This window comes from Equus caballus, unplaced genomic scaffold (genome assembly GCF_041296265.1).
Source record: "Equus caballus isolate H_3958 breed thoroughbred unplaced genomic scaffold, TB-T2T haplotype2-0000437, whole genome shotgun sequence".
NCBI lineage: Eukaryota > Metazoa > Chordata > Mammalia > Perissodactyla > Equidae > Equus > Equus caballus.
In genome coordinates, this window is record NW_027222394.1 from 1694285 (window position 1) to 1708576 (window position 14292).

The window sequence follows — 14292 nt, forward strand, 5'->3', positions numbered from 1 at the left end:
TTACCAAGAGCAGCCAAGTCGAGGGAGATTATTTCTAATTCCACAGTGCCACAGATGCGGTCAGTAGCAACTGCAAGCTGGAAAGGAAACAAAGCCGGGTGTAATCCATTCCGGTTCACACGTTGCACGAGGGACAGCCTCCAAGCCTTGAATACTTATGTATGCATTTATCCATTTATTTAATCAACCACTACTAACGCCTACTGAAGGCCAGACACTGCTCTAAGTACTTTACGGACATGAAATAGCCTCTAACCTTTACACTCACCTATGGAGTGTGTGTTATAATCATCCCCGTTTTACAGATCAGGAAACTGACACACAGAATGGTACAGTAACTTGCCCAAGTTCACACAGCCCGTAGGTGGCAGAGCTAGGACCCATGTGACAGAGTCTGGCTCCAGAGTCCACGTGCTGAATCACCACGCTTAGTCTCCGAAAACCTATAGAAAGCGCCAGCCTCAATCGAAAGGTTTTCTTTTCCCCACCCTACAGTCCCTACGCGGCGGCCCCAGTCTCCAGGGCATGCTTTCAGCTCCTCTGACAGGCCATCCTCCTCCCTTGCCCTGTCCCAACGCTCTCCCGCACAAGTCCTCCTTTGCTTTTAGGCATCTGCTCTCAGCTTAAACATCACTGCCTAAGTCACAAAGTCTAACAGTAAATGCCGTATTTCTCAGCACTCAACACAGAATGGCTTTTACGTATCTCCTAGGTAATTAGTTGCTGCCTATCTGTCCTTTCCAACTAGGCTGCGAGGTCCAGTACGTCAAACACCCTGTCAGTCTTGCCCACCAAGTGTCCAGACCACTGAACACGCACCGACCCGAGGAAAGGAAGTCCCAAAGTCAACTCTCCAGACTTTCTGTGGAAGGAGGGAACGAACGGAGCACCCTCCAGCCTCACGCTTTCTTTGCCAGACTTTCAAGTGTGGGACACACACCTGTGCTCACAATGCTCCCCGGACAGCCCCCACTGCACCCCTAACAGGTAGACTTCTGCCCAGTCAAGGCCTTTGGAAAGCACTGGCTCTGCACACGAATATTATGCGGCCCTCGACAGGCCACTTCCCCTGAACCGGCCTGAGCTTCAGGGCCACGACAGGCTTCGTGAAAACCCCAACGGAACGTAGCCTCGAAAAGAGGGAGACCTGCACCCCTCAGAACGCATCGAGACCAGTGTCGTTACCGACGTCGCGTCTGGCCTTCCAAGAAGCCAAGACCACGGGCGCCGCTTCAGCGCCCGACTCCCGGGCACCGCATCCCCAGGCTGGCCCCTGGGCAGGTGCCCGGCACACACCGCCCGTTCCACGAACGCGTGAAGCGCACGAAGAGACCCCCTCGCTGCCCGCGCCGCGCAGCTGTCCCGCGGCCTGACGGGCACCTCTCGGCGCACAAGCCTATTCCTCAGGGACACGCTCGCCTCCCACCAGCCCCCAGGCCCACGCCCCCAGGTACCTCTCCCAGATGGAATCCTCTTCGCAGGCGCCCTGGTCGTCCGTGTCCGGCGAGCAGGAAGAGCGGGAGCTGAAGGAGGGCCTCCTCAGGCTAGCGGCCGTGGCTGTGGAGGGCCCGGGCTGCTGTGCCCAGCGGGGACACGGAGCGGCGTCCAGGGACGCCGGGGGAACGGGCGAGCCCGGCCCAGGAGAGAGCAGCAGAGCGCGGCCGGACTCCGCCGGGCTCGGCTCTGGGCAGGCAGGCGCGGCTGGCCGACGCCTCCCCGGACGGCGGCCCAGCAGCCGTGCGCGCTTCCCGCGCGCGCGCGCGCCGCCGCCGCCCAGAGGCTCCCTGGCCGCTGCCCCGCCCCCCCCCCCCCCCCCCCTCAGGCGGTGGACTGCGGACAGGGACAGGGACACCCTCCTGGGAGAACTCCTGGGGCCCCGCCCACACGCTCGCTCTCGGGGAACTGCAGCCTCCTCGGGTCTGACTGCAATGCCACACCCGAAACCATGCAACGTCTAGAAGAAAACATAGGCAGTATGCCCTTTGACAGCAGTCTTAGCAGCCTACTTTCAAGTACCATGTCTGACTGGGCAATGGAAACAAAGTACAAAATGAACAAACGGGACTACATCAAAGTGAAAAAAAATCTTCTGCACGGCAAAGGAAACCATCCACAAAACCAAAACACAACCTAACAACTGGGAGAAGATACTTGCAAACCATATATCGGATAAGGGGTTTATATCCAAAACACAGAAAGAACTCCGACAGCTCAACAACAACAAAAAATCAACAACCCGATTAAAAAGACGGGCAAAAGATCTGAGCAGTGACTTCTCCAAAGAAGGTATACGGGTGGCCAACAGGCATATGGAAAGGGGCTCAACATCATTAGCGATCAGAGGAAGGCAAATCAAAACTACAAGGAGAGGTCACCTTCCTCTGGTCAGAATGGCTCTAATTAACAAGACAGGAGACAAGTGTCGGAGAGGATGTGGAGAGAAGGGAACTCTCCTACACTGCTGGTGGGAGTGCAGACTGGTGCAGCCACCATGGAAAGCCGTATGGAGTATCCTCAGAAAACTAAGAATACATCTACCATATGTATGATCCAGCTAGCCCACTGCTGGGTATTTATCCAAAGAACTGGAAAACACCAATGCAGAAAGACACATGCACCCCTAGGTTCACTGCAGCATTATTCACAACAGCCAAAACTTGGAAGCAACCTAGGTGCCCATCAAGGGAAGTATGGACAGAGAAGATGTGGTGTGTATACACAATGGAATGCTACTCGGCCCTAAGAAACGATGAGATCCGGCCATTTGTGACAACGTGGATGGACCTTGAGGGTATTATGCGAAGTGAAATAAATCAGAGGGAGAAAGTCAAACACCGTGTGATCTCACTCATGAGTACATGATAAAAACAATGACGAACACGCACAGAGCAACGGAGATTGGATTGGTGGTTACCGTAGGGGGAGGGGGGGAGGGGAGAGAGCCAAAGGGGCGACGAGGCTCACATGTGAGGTGACGGACTATAATTAGTTTTTGGGCGGTGAACACGACGTAATCTACACAGAATTCGAAATGTATTACAACGTACCTCTGGAAAGCTACGTGATGTTAGAATCCACTGTCACTGCAATAAAGTAAAATAAAATAAAATAAAACAAAATAAAATAAAGAAGTGTAGGAGCCTCAAGAGGCTAACAGGCTTTTGCAAAGTTATTCTAGGGATTTTTACGGCTTGGCTCAGGGCGGCAGACACCAGCCTGAGACACAGCTGTGACATAGCCACGAACTTCAACTCGACTATATTCCGACTGGAGGGAAGTCAAAACTACTGTAATCATAATTTATTGAAGGCTTCGCTTTGTGCCAGATCCTGCGCCGACTGCTTTGCACCAACTGTCTCGTTTAATCCTCACATCCAAAAGGTAGGTTACCGTTATTCTCCCCATTGTAAAGGTGAGGAGAGGAGGCGGAAGCAGAAAGATGGCAACCTGCCTGGAATTCACAGAAGGATTCTCTAGGTAATGACATGACTTTTGGACAAGACTTAAAGGTTTAACACATGACAGTGAAGACGCAGATCCCAGTATCACAGAACGTGAAAAACACTGAGTCCTGCCAAATGGATTAAAACACTAACTATGGATCCTCACAATCTCTTGGCCTGTTTTCTCAGGTGAGGGAAAACCCGGTGTGGAAAACCGTTGAGGAGATGTCTGCAGATGAGGACTATGGCTGGTCTTTAAAGCCGGGAACTATCCCAGTAGATTCTGAGTCAGTGGGTCCAGAGTAGGCCTCGAGCGTCTCCGTTCTTTGACAGAGCCCCACAGGCTACACTCCCGTGCCCTTGGAGTTGGGAAGTACCGTCAGGCGCTACATCAGGACGTTTCAGTCAACAACGGGGGTCCCAAAAGATTAGTCCCATAGAGCCAAGGTGTATAGGAGGCTCTGCCATCTAGGTTTATGAACTCCGTGGTGCTTGCACGCTCACGAGATTGCCTGACCGTGACGCACTCCTCAGAACCTAGCCCCACTGTTAAGCAAAGCATGACTGCACTGCCTTAGATTCTCCACGGTTCCGGACCCTGCACGGTTTAGATGACTGCACACGCAGAGGGCACCGCGTCTGAGGCAGAGAGCGGCTGGAGTCACAAAAGCTCTCGACAGAGAGTCAAGGAAAGGCGTGCTCTGCTTACACGACTCTCTACTTTTCTCTGGGTCTGAACTATTTTACAGCTAATCTACTTTTTTTAACCGAGCAGCTTTGCCAAGAAAAAGTTACCAACAAATACCAGCCAAACCAATATAAGCGATACCTATTAAATAAGCCTGACCCTACTAGGCTACTGACAAGGCTTTTATTTCCCTGGGATAATCTGGACAGCATTAGATTCTGTTACCAAGAGCAGCCAAGTCGAGGGAGATTATTTCTAATTCCACAGTGCCACAGATGCGGTCAGTAGCAACTGCAAGCTGGAAAGGAAACAAAGCCGGGTGTAATCCATTCCGGTTCACACGTTGCACGAGGGACAGCCTCCAAGCCTTGAATACTTATGTATGCATTTATCCATTTATTTAATCAACCACTACTAACGCCTACTGAAGGCCAGACACTGCTCTAAGTACTTTACGGACATGAAATAGCCTCTAACCTTTACACTCACCTATGGAGTGTGTGTTATAATCATCCCCGTTTTACAGATCAGGAAACTGACACACAGAATGGTACAGTAACTTGCCCAAGTTCACACAGCCCGTAGGTGGCAGAGCTAGGACCCATGTGACAGAGTCTGGCTCCAGAGTCCACGTGCTGAATCACCACGCTTAGTCTCCGAAAACCTATAGAAAGCGCCAGCCTCAATCGAAAGGTTTTCTTTTCCCCACCCTACAGTCCCTACGCGGCGGCCCCAGTCTCCAGGGCATGCTTTCAGCTCCTCTGACAGGCCATCCTCCTCCCTTGCCCTGTCCCAACGCTCTCCCGCACAAGTCCTCCTTTGCTTTTAGGCATCTGCTCTCAGCTTAAACATCACTGCCTAAGTCACAAAGTCTAACAGTAAATGCCGTATTTCTCAGCACTCAACACAGAATGGCTTTTACGTATCTCCTAGGTAATTAGTTGCTGCCTATCTGTCCTTTCCAACTAGGCTGCGAGGTCCAGTACGTCAAACACCCTGTCAGTCTTGCCCACCAAGTGTCCAGACCACTGAACACGCACCGACCCGAGGAAAGGAAGTCCCAAAGTCAACTCTCCAGACTTTCTGTGGAAGGAGGGAACGAACGGAGCACCCTCCAGCCTCACGCTTTCTTTGCCAGACTTTCAAGTGTGGGACACACACCTGTGCTCACAATGCTCCCCGGACAGCCCCCACTGCACCCCTAACAGGTAGACTTCTGCCCAGTCAAGGCCTTTGGAAAGCACTGGCTCTGCACACGAATATTATGCGGCCCTCGACAGGCCACTTCCCCTGAACCGGCCTGAGCTTCAGGGCCACGACAGGCTTCGTGAAAACCCCAACGGAACGTAGCCTCGAAAAGAGGGAGACCTGCACCCCTCAGAACGCATCGAGACCAGTGTCGTTACCGACGTCGCGTCTGGCCTTCCAAGAAGCCAAGACCACGGGCGCCGCTTCAGCGCCCGACTCCCGGGCACCGCATCCCCAGGCTGGCCCCTGGGCAGGTGCCCGGCACACACCGCCCGTTCCACGAACGCGTGAAGCGCACGAAGAGACCCCCTCGCTGCCCGCGCCGCGCAGCTGTCCCGCGGCCTGACGGGCACCTCTCGGCGCACAAGCCTATTCCTCAGGGACACGCTCGCCTCCCACCAGCCCCCAGGCCCACGCCCCCAGGTACCTCTCCCAGATGGAATCCTCTTCGCAGGCGCCCTGGTCGTCCGTGTCCGGCGAGCAGGAAGAGCGGGAGCTGAAGGAGGGCCTCCTCAGGCTAGCGGCCGTGGCTGTGGAGGGCCCGGGCTGCTGTGCCCAGCGGGGACACGGAGCGGCGTCCAGGGACGCCGGGGGAACGGGCGAGCCCGGCCCAGGAGAGAGCAGCAGAGCGCGGCCGGACTCCGCCGGGCTCGGCTCTGGGCAGGCAGGCGCGGCTGGCCGACGCCTCCCCGGACGGCGGCCCAGCAGCCGTGCGCGCTTCCCGCGCGCGCGCGCGCCGCCGCCGCCCAGAGGCTCCCTGGCCGCTGCCCCGCCCCCCCCCCCCCCCCCCTCAGGCGGTGGACTGCGGACAGGGACAGGGACACCCTCCTGGGAGAACTCCTGGGGCCCCGCCCACACGCTCGCTCTCGGGGAACTGCAGCCTCCTCGGGTCTGACTGCAATGCCACACCCGAAACCATGCAACGTCTAGAAGAAAACATAGGCAGTATGCCCTTTGACAGCAGTCTTAGCAGCCTACTTTCAAGTACCATGTCTGACTGGGCAATGGAAACAAAGTACAAAATGAACAAACGGGACTACATCAAAGTGAAAAAAAATCTTCTGCACGGCAAAGGAAACCATCCACAAAACCAAAACACAACCTAACAACTGGGAGAAGATACTTGCAAACCATATATCGGATAAGGGGTTTATATCCAAAACACAGAAAGAACTCCGACAGCTCAACAACAACAAAAAATCAACAACCCGATTAAAAAGACGGGCAAAAGATCTGAGCAGTGACTTCTCCAAAGAAGGTATACGGGTGGCCAACAGGCATATGGAAAGGGGCTCAACATCATTAGCGATCAGAGGAAGGCAAATCAAAACTACAAGGAGAGGTCACCTTCCTCTGGTCAGAATGGCTCTAATTAACAAGACAGGAGACAAGTGTCGGAGAGGATGTGGAGAGAAGGGAACTCTCCTACACTGCTGGTGGGAGTGCAGACTGGTGCAGCCACCATGGAAAGCCGTATGGAGTATCCTCAGAAAACTAAGAATACATCTACCATATGTATGATCCAGCTAGCCCACTGCTGGGTATTTATCCAAAGAACTGGAAAACACCAATGCAGAAAGACACATGCACCCCTAGGTTCACTGCAGCATTATTCACAACAGCCAAAACTTGGAAGCAACCTAGGTGCCCATCAAGGGAAGTATGGACAGAGAAGATGTGGTGTGTATACACAATGGAATGCTACTCGGCCCTAAGAAACGATGAGATCCGGCCATTTGTGACAACGTGGATGGACCTTGAGGGTATTATGCGAAGTGAAATAAATCAGAGGGAGAAAGTCAAACACCGTGTGATCTCACTCATGAGTACATGATAAAAACAATGACGAACACGCACAGAGCAACGGAGATTGGATTGGTGGTTACCGTAGGGGGAGGGGGGGAGGGGAGAGAGCCAAAGGGGCGACGAGGCTCACATGTGAGGTGACGGACTATAATTAGTTTTTGGGCGGTGAACACGACGTAATCTACACAGAATTCGAAATGTATTACAACGTACCTCTGGAAAGCTACGTGATGTTAGAATCCACTGTCACTGCAATAAAGTAAAATAAAATAAAATAAAACAAAATAAAATAAAGAAGTGTAGGAGCCTCAAGAGGCTAACAGGCTTTTGCAAAGTTATTCTAGGGATTTTTACGGCTTGGCTCAGGGCGGCAGACACCAGCCTGAGACACAGCTGTGACATAGCCACGAACTTCAACTCGACTATATTCCGACTGGAGGGAAGTCAAAACTACTGTAATCATAATTTATTGAAGGCTTCGCTTTGTGCCAGATCCTGCGCCGACTGCTTTGCACCAACTGTCTCGTTTAATCCTCACATCCAAAAGGTAGGTTACCGTTATTCTCCCCATTGTAAAGGTGAGGAGAGGAGGCGGAAGCAGAAAGATGGCAACCTGCCTGGAATTCACAGAAGGATTCTCTAGGTAATGACATGACTTTTGGACAAGACTTAAAGGTTTAACACATGACAGTGAAGACGCAGATCCCAGTATCACAGAACGTGAAAAACACTGAGTCCTGCCAAATGGATTAAAACACTAACTATGGATCCTCACAATCTCTTGGCCTGTTTTCTCAGGTGAGGGAAAACCCGGTGTGGAAAACCGTTGAGGAGATGTCTGCAGATGAGGACTATGGCTGGTCTTTAAAGCCGGGAACTATCCCAGTAGATTCTGAGTCAGTGGGTCCAGAGTAGGCCTCGAGCGTCTCCGTTCTTTGACAGAGCCCCACAGGCTACACTCCCGTGCCCTTGGAGTTGGGAAGTACCGTCAGGCGCTACATCAGGACGTTTCAGTCAACAACGGGGGTCCCAAAAGATTAGTCCCATAGAGCCAAGGTGTATAGGAGGCTCTGCCATCTAGGTTTATGAACTCCGTGGTGCTTGCACGCTCACGAGATTGCCTGACCGTGACGCACTCCTCAGAACCTAGCCCCACTGTTAAGCAAAGCATGACTGCACTGCCTTAGATTCTCCACGGTTCCGGACCCTGCACGGTTTAGATGACTGCACACGCAGAGGGCACCGCGTCTGAGGCAGAGAGCGGCTGGAGTCACAAAAGCTCTCGACAGAGAGTCAAGGAAAGGCGTGCTCTGCTTACACGACTCTCTACTTTTCTCTGGGTCTGAACTATTTTACAGCTAATCTACTTTTTTTAACCGAGCAGCTTTGCCAAGAAAAAGTTACCAACAAATACCAGCCAAACCAATATAAGCGATACCTATTAAATAAGCCTGACCCTACTAGGCTACTGACAAGGCTTTTATTTCCCTGGGATAATCTGGACAGCATTAGATTCTGTTACCAAGAGCAGCCAAGTCGAGGGAGATTATTTCTAATTCCACAGTGCCACAGATGCGGTCAGTAGCAACTGCAAGCTGGAAAGGAAACAAAGCCGGGTGTAATCCATTCCGGTTCACACGTTGCACGAGGGACAGCCTCCAAGCCTTGAATACTTATGTATGCATTTATCCATTTATTTAATCAACCACTACTAACGCCTACTGAAGGCCAGACACTGCTCTAAGTACTTTACGGACATGAAATAGCCTCTAACCTTTACACTCACCTATGGAGTGTGTGTTATAATCATCCCCGTTTTACAGATCAGGAAACTGACACACAGAATGGTACAGTAACTTGCCCAAGTTCACACAGCCCGTAGGTGGCAGAGCTAGGACCCATGTGACAGAGTCTGGCTCCAGAGTCCACGTGCTGAATCACCACGCTTAGTCTCCGAAAACCTATAGAAAGCGCCAGCCTCAATCGAAAGGTTTTCTTTTCCCCACCCTACAGTCCCTACGCGGCGGCCCCAGTCTCCAGGGCATGCTTTCAGCTCCTCTGACAGGCCATCCTCCTCCCTTGCCCTGTCCCAACGCTCTCCCGCACAAGTCCTCCTTTGCTTTTAGGCATCTGCTCTCAGCTTAAACATCACTGCCTAAGTCACAAAGTCTAACAGTAAATGCCGTATTTCTCAGCACTCAACACAGAATGGCTTTTACGTATCTCCTAGGTAATTAGTTGCTGCCTATCTGTCCTTTCCAACTAGGCTGCGAGGTCCAGTACGTCAAACACCCTGTCAGTCTTGCCCACCAAGTGTCCAGACCACTGAACACGCACCGACCCGAGGAAAGGAAGTCCCAAAGTCAACTCTCCAGACTTTCTGTGGAAGGAGGGAACGAACGGAGCACCCTCCAGCCTCACGCTTTCTTTGCCAGACTTTCAAGTGTGGGACACACACCTGTGCTCACAATGCTCCCCGGACAGCCCCCACTGCACCCCTAACAGGTAGACTTCTGCCCAGTCAAGGCCTTTGGAAAGCACTGGCTCTGCACACGAATATTATGCGGCCCTCGACAGGCCACTTCCCCTGAACCGGCCTGAGCTTCAGGGCCACGACAGGCTTCGTGAAAACCCCAACGGAACGTAGCCTCGAAAAGAGGGAGACCTGCACCCCTCAGAACGCATCGAGACCAGTGTCGTTACCGACGTCGCGTCTGGCCTTCCAAGAAGCCAAGACCACGGGCGCCGCTTCAGCGCCCGACTCCCGGGCACCGCATCCCCAGGCTGGCCCCTGGGCAGGTGCCCGGCACACACCGCCCGTTCCACGAACGCGTGAAGCGCACGAAGAGACCCCCTCGCTGCCCGCGCCGCGCAGCTGTCCCGCGGCCTGACGGGCACCTCTCGGCGCACAAGCCTATTCCTCAGGGACACGCTCGCCTCCCACCAGCCCCCAGGCCCACGCCCCCAGGTACCTCTCCCAGATGGAATCCTCTTCGCAGGCGCCCTGGTCGTCCGTGTCCGGCGAGCAGGAAGAGCGGGAGCTGAAGGAGGGCCTCCTCAGGCTAGCGGCCGTGGCTGTGGAGGGCCCGGGCTGCTGTGCCCAGCGGGGACACGGAGCGGCGTCCAGGGACGCCGGGGGAACGGGCGAGCCCGGCCCAGGAGAGAGCAGCAGAGCGCGGCCGGACTCCGCCGGGCTCGGCTCTGGGCAGGCAGGCGCGGCTGGCCGACGCCTCCCCGGACGGCGGCCCAGCAGCCGTGCGCGCTTCCCGCGCGCGCGCGCGCCGCCGCCGCCCAGAGGCTCCCTGGCCGCTGCCCCGCCCCCCCCCCCCCCCCCCTCAGGCGGTGGACTGCGGACAGGGACAGGGACACCCTCCTGGGAGAACTCCTGGGGCCCCGCCCACACGCTCGCTCTCGGGGAACTGCAGCCTCCTCGGGTCTGACTGCAATGCCACACCCGAAACCATGCAACGTCTAGAAGAAAACATAGGCAGTATGCCCTTTGACAGCAGTCTTAGCAGCCTACTTTCAAGTACCATGTCTGACTGGGCAATGGAAACAAAGTACAAAATGAACAAACGGGACTACATCAAAGTGAAAAAAAATCTTCTGCACGGCAAAGGAAACCATCCACAAAACCAAAACACAACCTAACAACTGGGAGAAGATACTTGCAAACCATATATCGGATAAGGGGTTTATATCCAAAACACAGAAAGAACTCCGACAGCTCAACAACAACAAAAAATCAACAACCCGATTAAAAAGACGGGCAAAAGATCTGAGCAGTGACTTCTCCAAAGAAGGTATACGGGTGGCCAACAGGCATATGGAAAGGGGCTCAACATCATTAGCGATCAGAGGAAGGCAAATCAAAACTACAAGGAGAGGTCACCTTCCTCTGGTCAGAATGGCTCTAATTAACAAGACAGGAGACAAGTGTCGGAGAGGATGTGGAGAGAAGGGAACTCTCCTACACTGCTGGTGGGAGTGCAGACTGGTGCAGCCACCATGGAAAGCCGTATGGAGTATCCTCAGAAAACTAAGAATACATCTACCATATGTATGATCCAGCTAGCCCACTGCTGGGTATTTATCCAAAGAACTGGAAAACACCAATGCAGAAAGACACATGCACCCCTAGGTTCACTGCAGCATTATTCACAACAGCCAAAACTTGGAAGCAACCTAGGTGCCCATCAAGGGAAGTATGGACAGAGAAGATGTGGTGTGTATACACAATGGAATGCTACTCGGCCCTAAGAAACGATGAGATCCGGCCATTTGTGACAACGTGGATGGACCTTGAGGGTATTATGCGAAGTGAAATAAATCAGAGGGAGAAAGTCAAACACCGTGTGATCTCACTCATGAGTACATGATAAAAACAATGACGAACACGCACAGAGCAACGGAGATTGGATTGGTGGTTACCGTAGGGGGAGGGGGGGAGGGGAGAGAGCCAAAGGGGCGACGAGGCTCACATGTGAGGTGACGGACTATAATTAGTTTTTGGGCGGTGAACACGACGTAATCTACACAGAATTCGAAATGTATTACAACGTACCTCTGGAAAGCTACGTGATGTTAGAATCCACTGTCACTGCAATAAAGTAAAATAAAATAAAATAAAACAAAATAAAATAAAGAAGTGTAGGAGCCTCAAGAGGCTAACAGGCTTTTGCAAAGTTATTCTAGGGATTTTTACGGCTTGGCTCAGGGCGGCAGACACCAGCCTGAGACACAGCTGTGACATAGCCACGAACTTCAACTCGACTATATTCCGACTGGAGGGAAGTCAAAACTACTGTAATCATAATTTATTGAAGGCTTCGCTTTGTGCCAGATCCTGCGCCGACTGCTTTGCACCAACTGTCTCGTTTAATCCTCACATCCAAAAGGTAGGTTACCGTTATTCTCCCCATTGTAAAGGTGAGGAGAGGAGGCGGAAGCAGAAAGATGGCAACCTGCCTGGAATTCACAGAAGGATTCTCTAGGTAATGACATGACTTTTGGACAAGACTTAAAGGTTTAACACATGACAGTGAAGACGCAGATCCCAGTATCACAGAACGTGAAAAACACTGAGTCCTGCCAAATGGATTAAAACACTAACTATGGATCCTCACAATCTCTTGGCCTGTTTTCTCAGGTGAGGGAAAACCCGGTGTGGAAAACCGTTGAGGAGATGTCTGCAGATGAGGACTATGGCTGGTCTTTAAAGCCGGGAACTATCCCAGTAGATTCTGAGTCAGTGGGTCCAGAGTAGGCCTCGAGCGTCTCCGTTCTTTGACAGAGCCCCACAGGCTACACTCCCGTGCCCTTGGAGTTGGGAAGTACCGTCAGGCGCTACATCAGGACGTTTCAGTCAACAACGGGGGTCCCAAAAGATTAGTCCCATAGAGCCAAGGTGTATAGGAGGCTCTGCCATCTAGGTTTATGAACTCCGTGGTGCTTGCACGCTCACGAGATTGCCTGACCGTGACGCACTCCTCAGAACCTAGCCCCACTGTTAAGCAAAGCATGACTGCACTGCCTTAGATTCTCCACGGTTCCGGACCCTGCACGGTTTAGATGACTGCACACGCAGAGGGCACCGCGTCTGAGGCAGAGAGCGGCTGGAGTCACAAAAGCTCTCGACAGAGAGTCAAGGAAAGGCGTGCTCTGCTTACACGACTCTCTACTTTTCTCTGGGTCTGAACTATTTTACAGCTAATCTACTTTTTTTAACCGAGCAGCTTTGCCAAGAAAAAGTTACCAACAAATACCAGCCAAACCAATATAAGCGATACCTATTAAATAAGCCTGACCCTACTAGGCTACTGACAAGGCTTTTATTTCCCTGGGATAATCTGGACAGCATTAGATTCTGTTACCAAGAGCAGCCAAGTCGAGGGAGATTATTTCTAATTCCACAGTGCCACAGATGCGGTCAGTAGCAACTGCAAGCTGGAAAGGAAACAAAGCCGGGTGTAATCCATTCCGGTTCACACGTTGCACGAGGGACAGCCTCCAAGCCTTGAATACTTATGTATGCATTTATCCATTTATTTAATCAACCACTACTAACGCCTACTGAAGGCCAGACACTGCTCTAAGTACTTTACGGACATGAAATAGCCTCTAACCTTTACACTCACCTATGGAGTGTGTGTTATAATCATCCCCGTTTTACAGATCAGGAAACTGACACACAGAATGGTACAGTAACTTGCCCAAGTTCACACAGCCCGTAGGTGGCAGAGCTAGGACCCATGTGACAGAGTCTGGCTCCAGAGTCCACGTGCTGAATCACCACGCTTAGTCTCCGAAAACCTATAGAAAGCGCCAGCCTCAATCGAAAGGTTTTCTTTTCCCCACCCTACAGTCCCTACGCGGCGGCCCCAGTCTCCAGGGCATGCTTTCAGCTCCTCTGACAGGCCATCCTCCTCCCTTGCCCTGTCCCAACGCTCTCCCGCACAAGTCCTCCTTTGCTTTTAGGCATCTGCTCTCAGCTTAAACATCACTGCCTAAGTCACAAAGTCTAACAGTAAATGCCGTATTTCTCAGCACTCAACACAGAATGGCTTTTACGTATCTCCTAGGTAATTAGTTGCTGCCTATCTGTCCTTTCCAACTAGGCTGCGAGGTCCAGTACGTCAAACACCCTGTCAGTCTTGCCCACCAAGTGTCCAGACCACTGAACACGCACCGACCCGAGGAAAGGAAGTCCCAAAGTCAACTCTCCAGACTTTCTGTGGAAGGAGGGAACGAACGGAGCACCCTCCAGCCTCACGCTTTCTTTGCCAGACTTTCAAGTGTGGGACACACACCTGTGCTCACAATGCTCCCCGGACAGCCCCCACTGCACCCCTAACAGGTAGACTTCTGCCCAGTCAAGGCCTTTGGAAAGCACTGGCTCTGCACACGAATATTATGCGGCCCTCGACAGGCCACTTCCCCTGAACCGGCCTGAGCTTCAGGGCCACGACAGGCTTCGTGAAAACCCCAACGGAACGTAGCCTCGAAAAGAGGGAGACCTGCACCCCTCAGAACGCATCGAGACCAGTGTCGTTACCGACGTCGCGTCTGGCCTTCCAAGAAGCCAAGACCACGGGCGCCGCTTCAGCG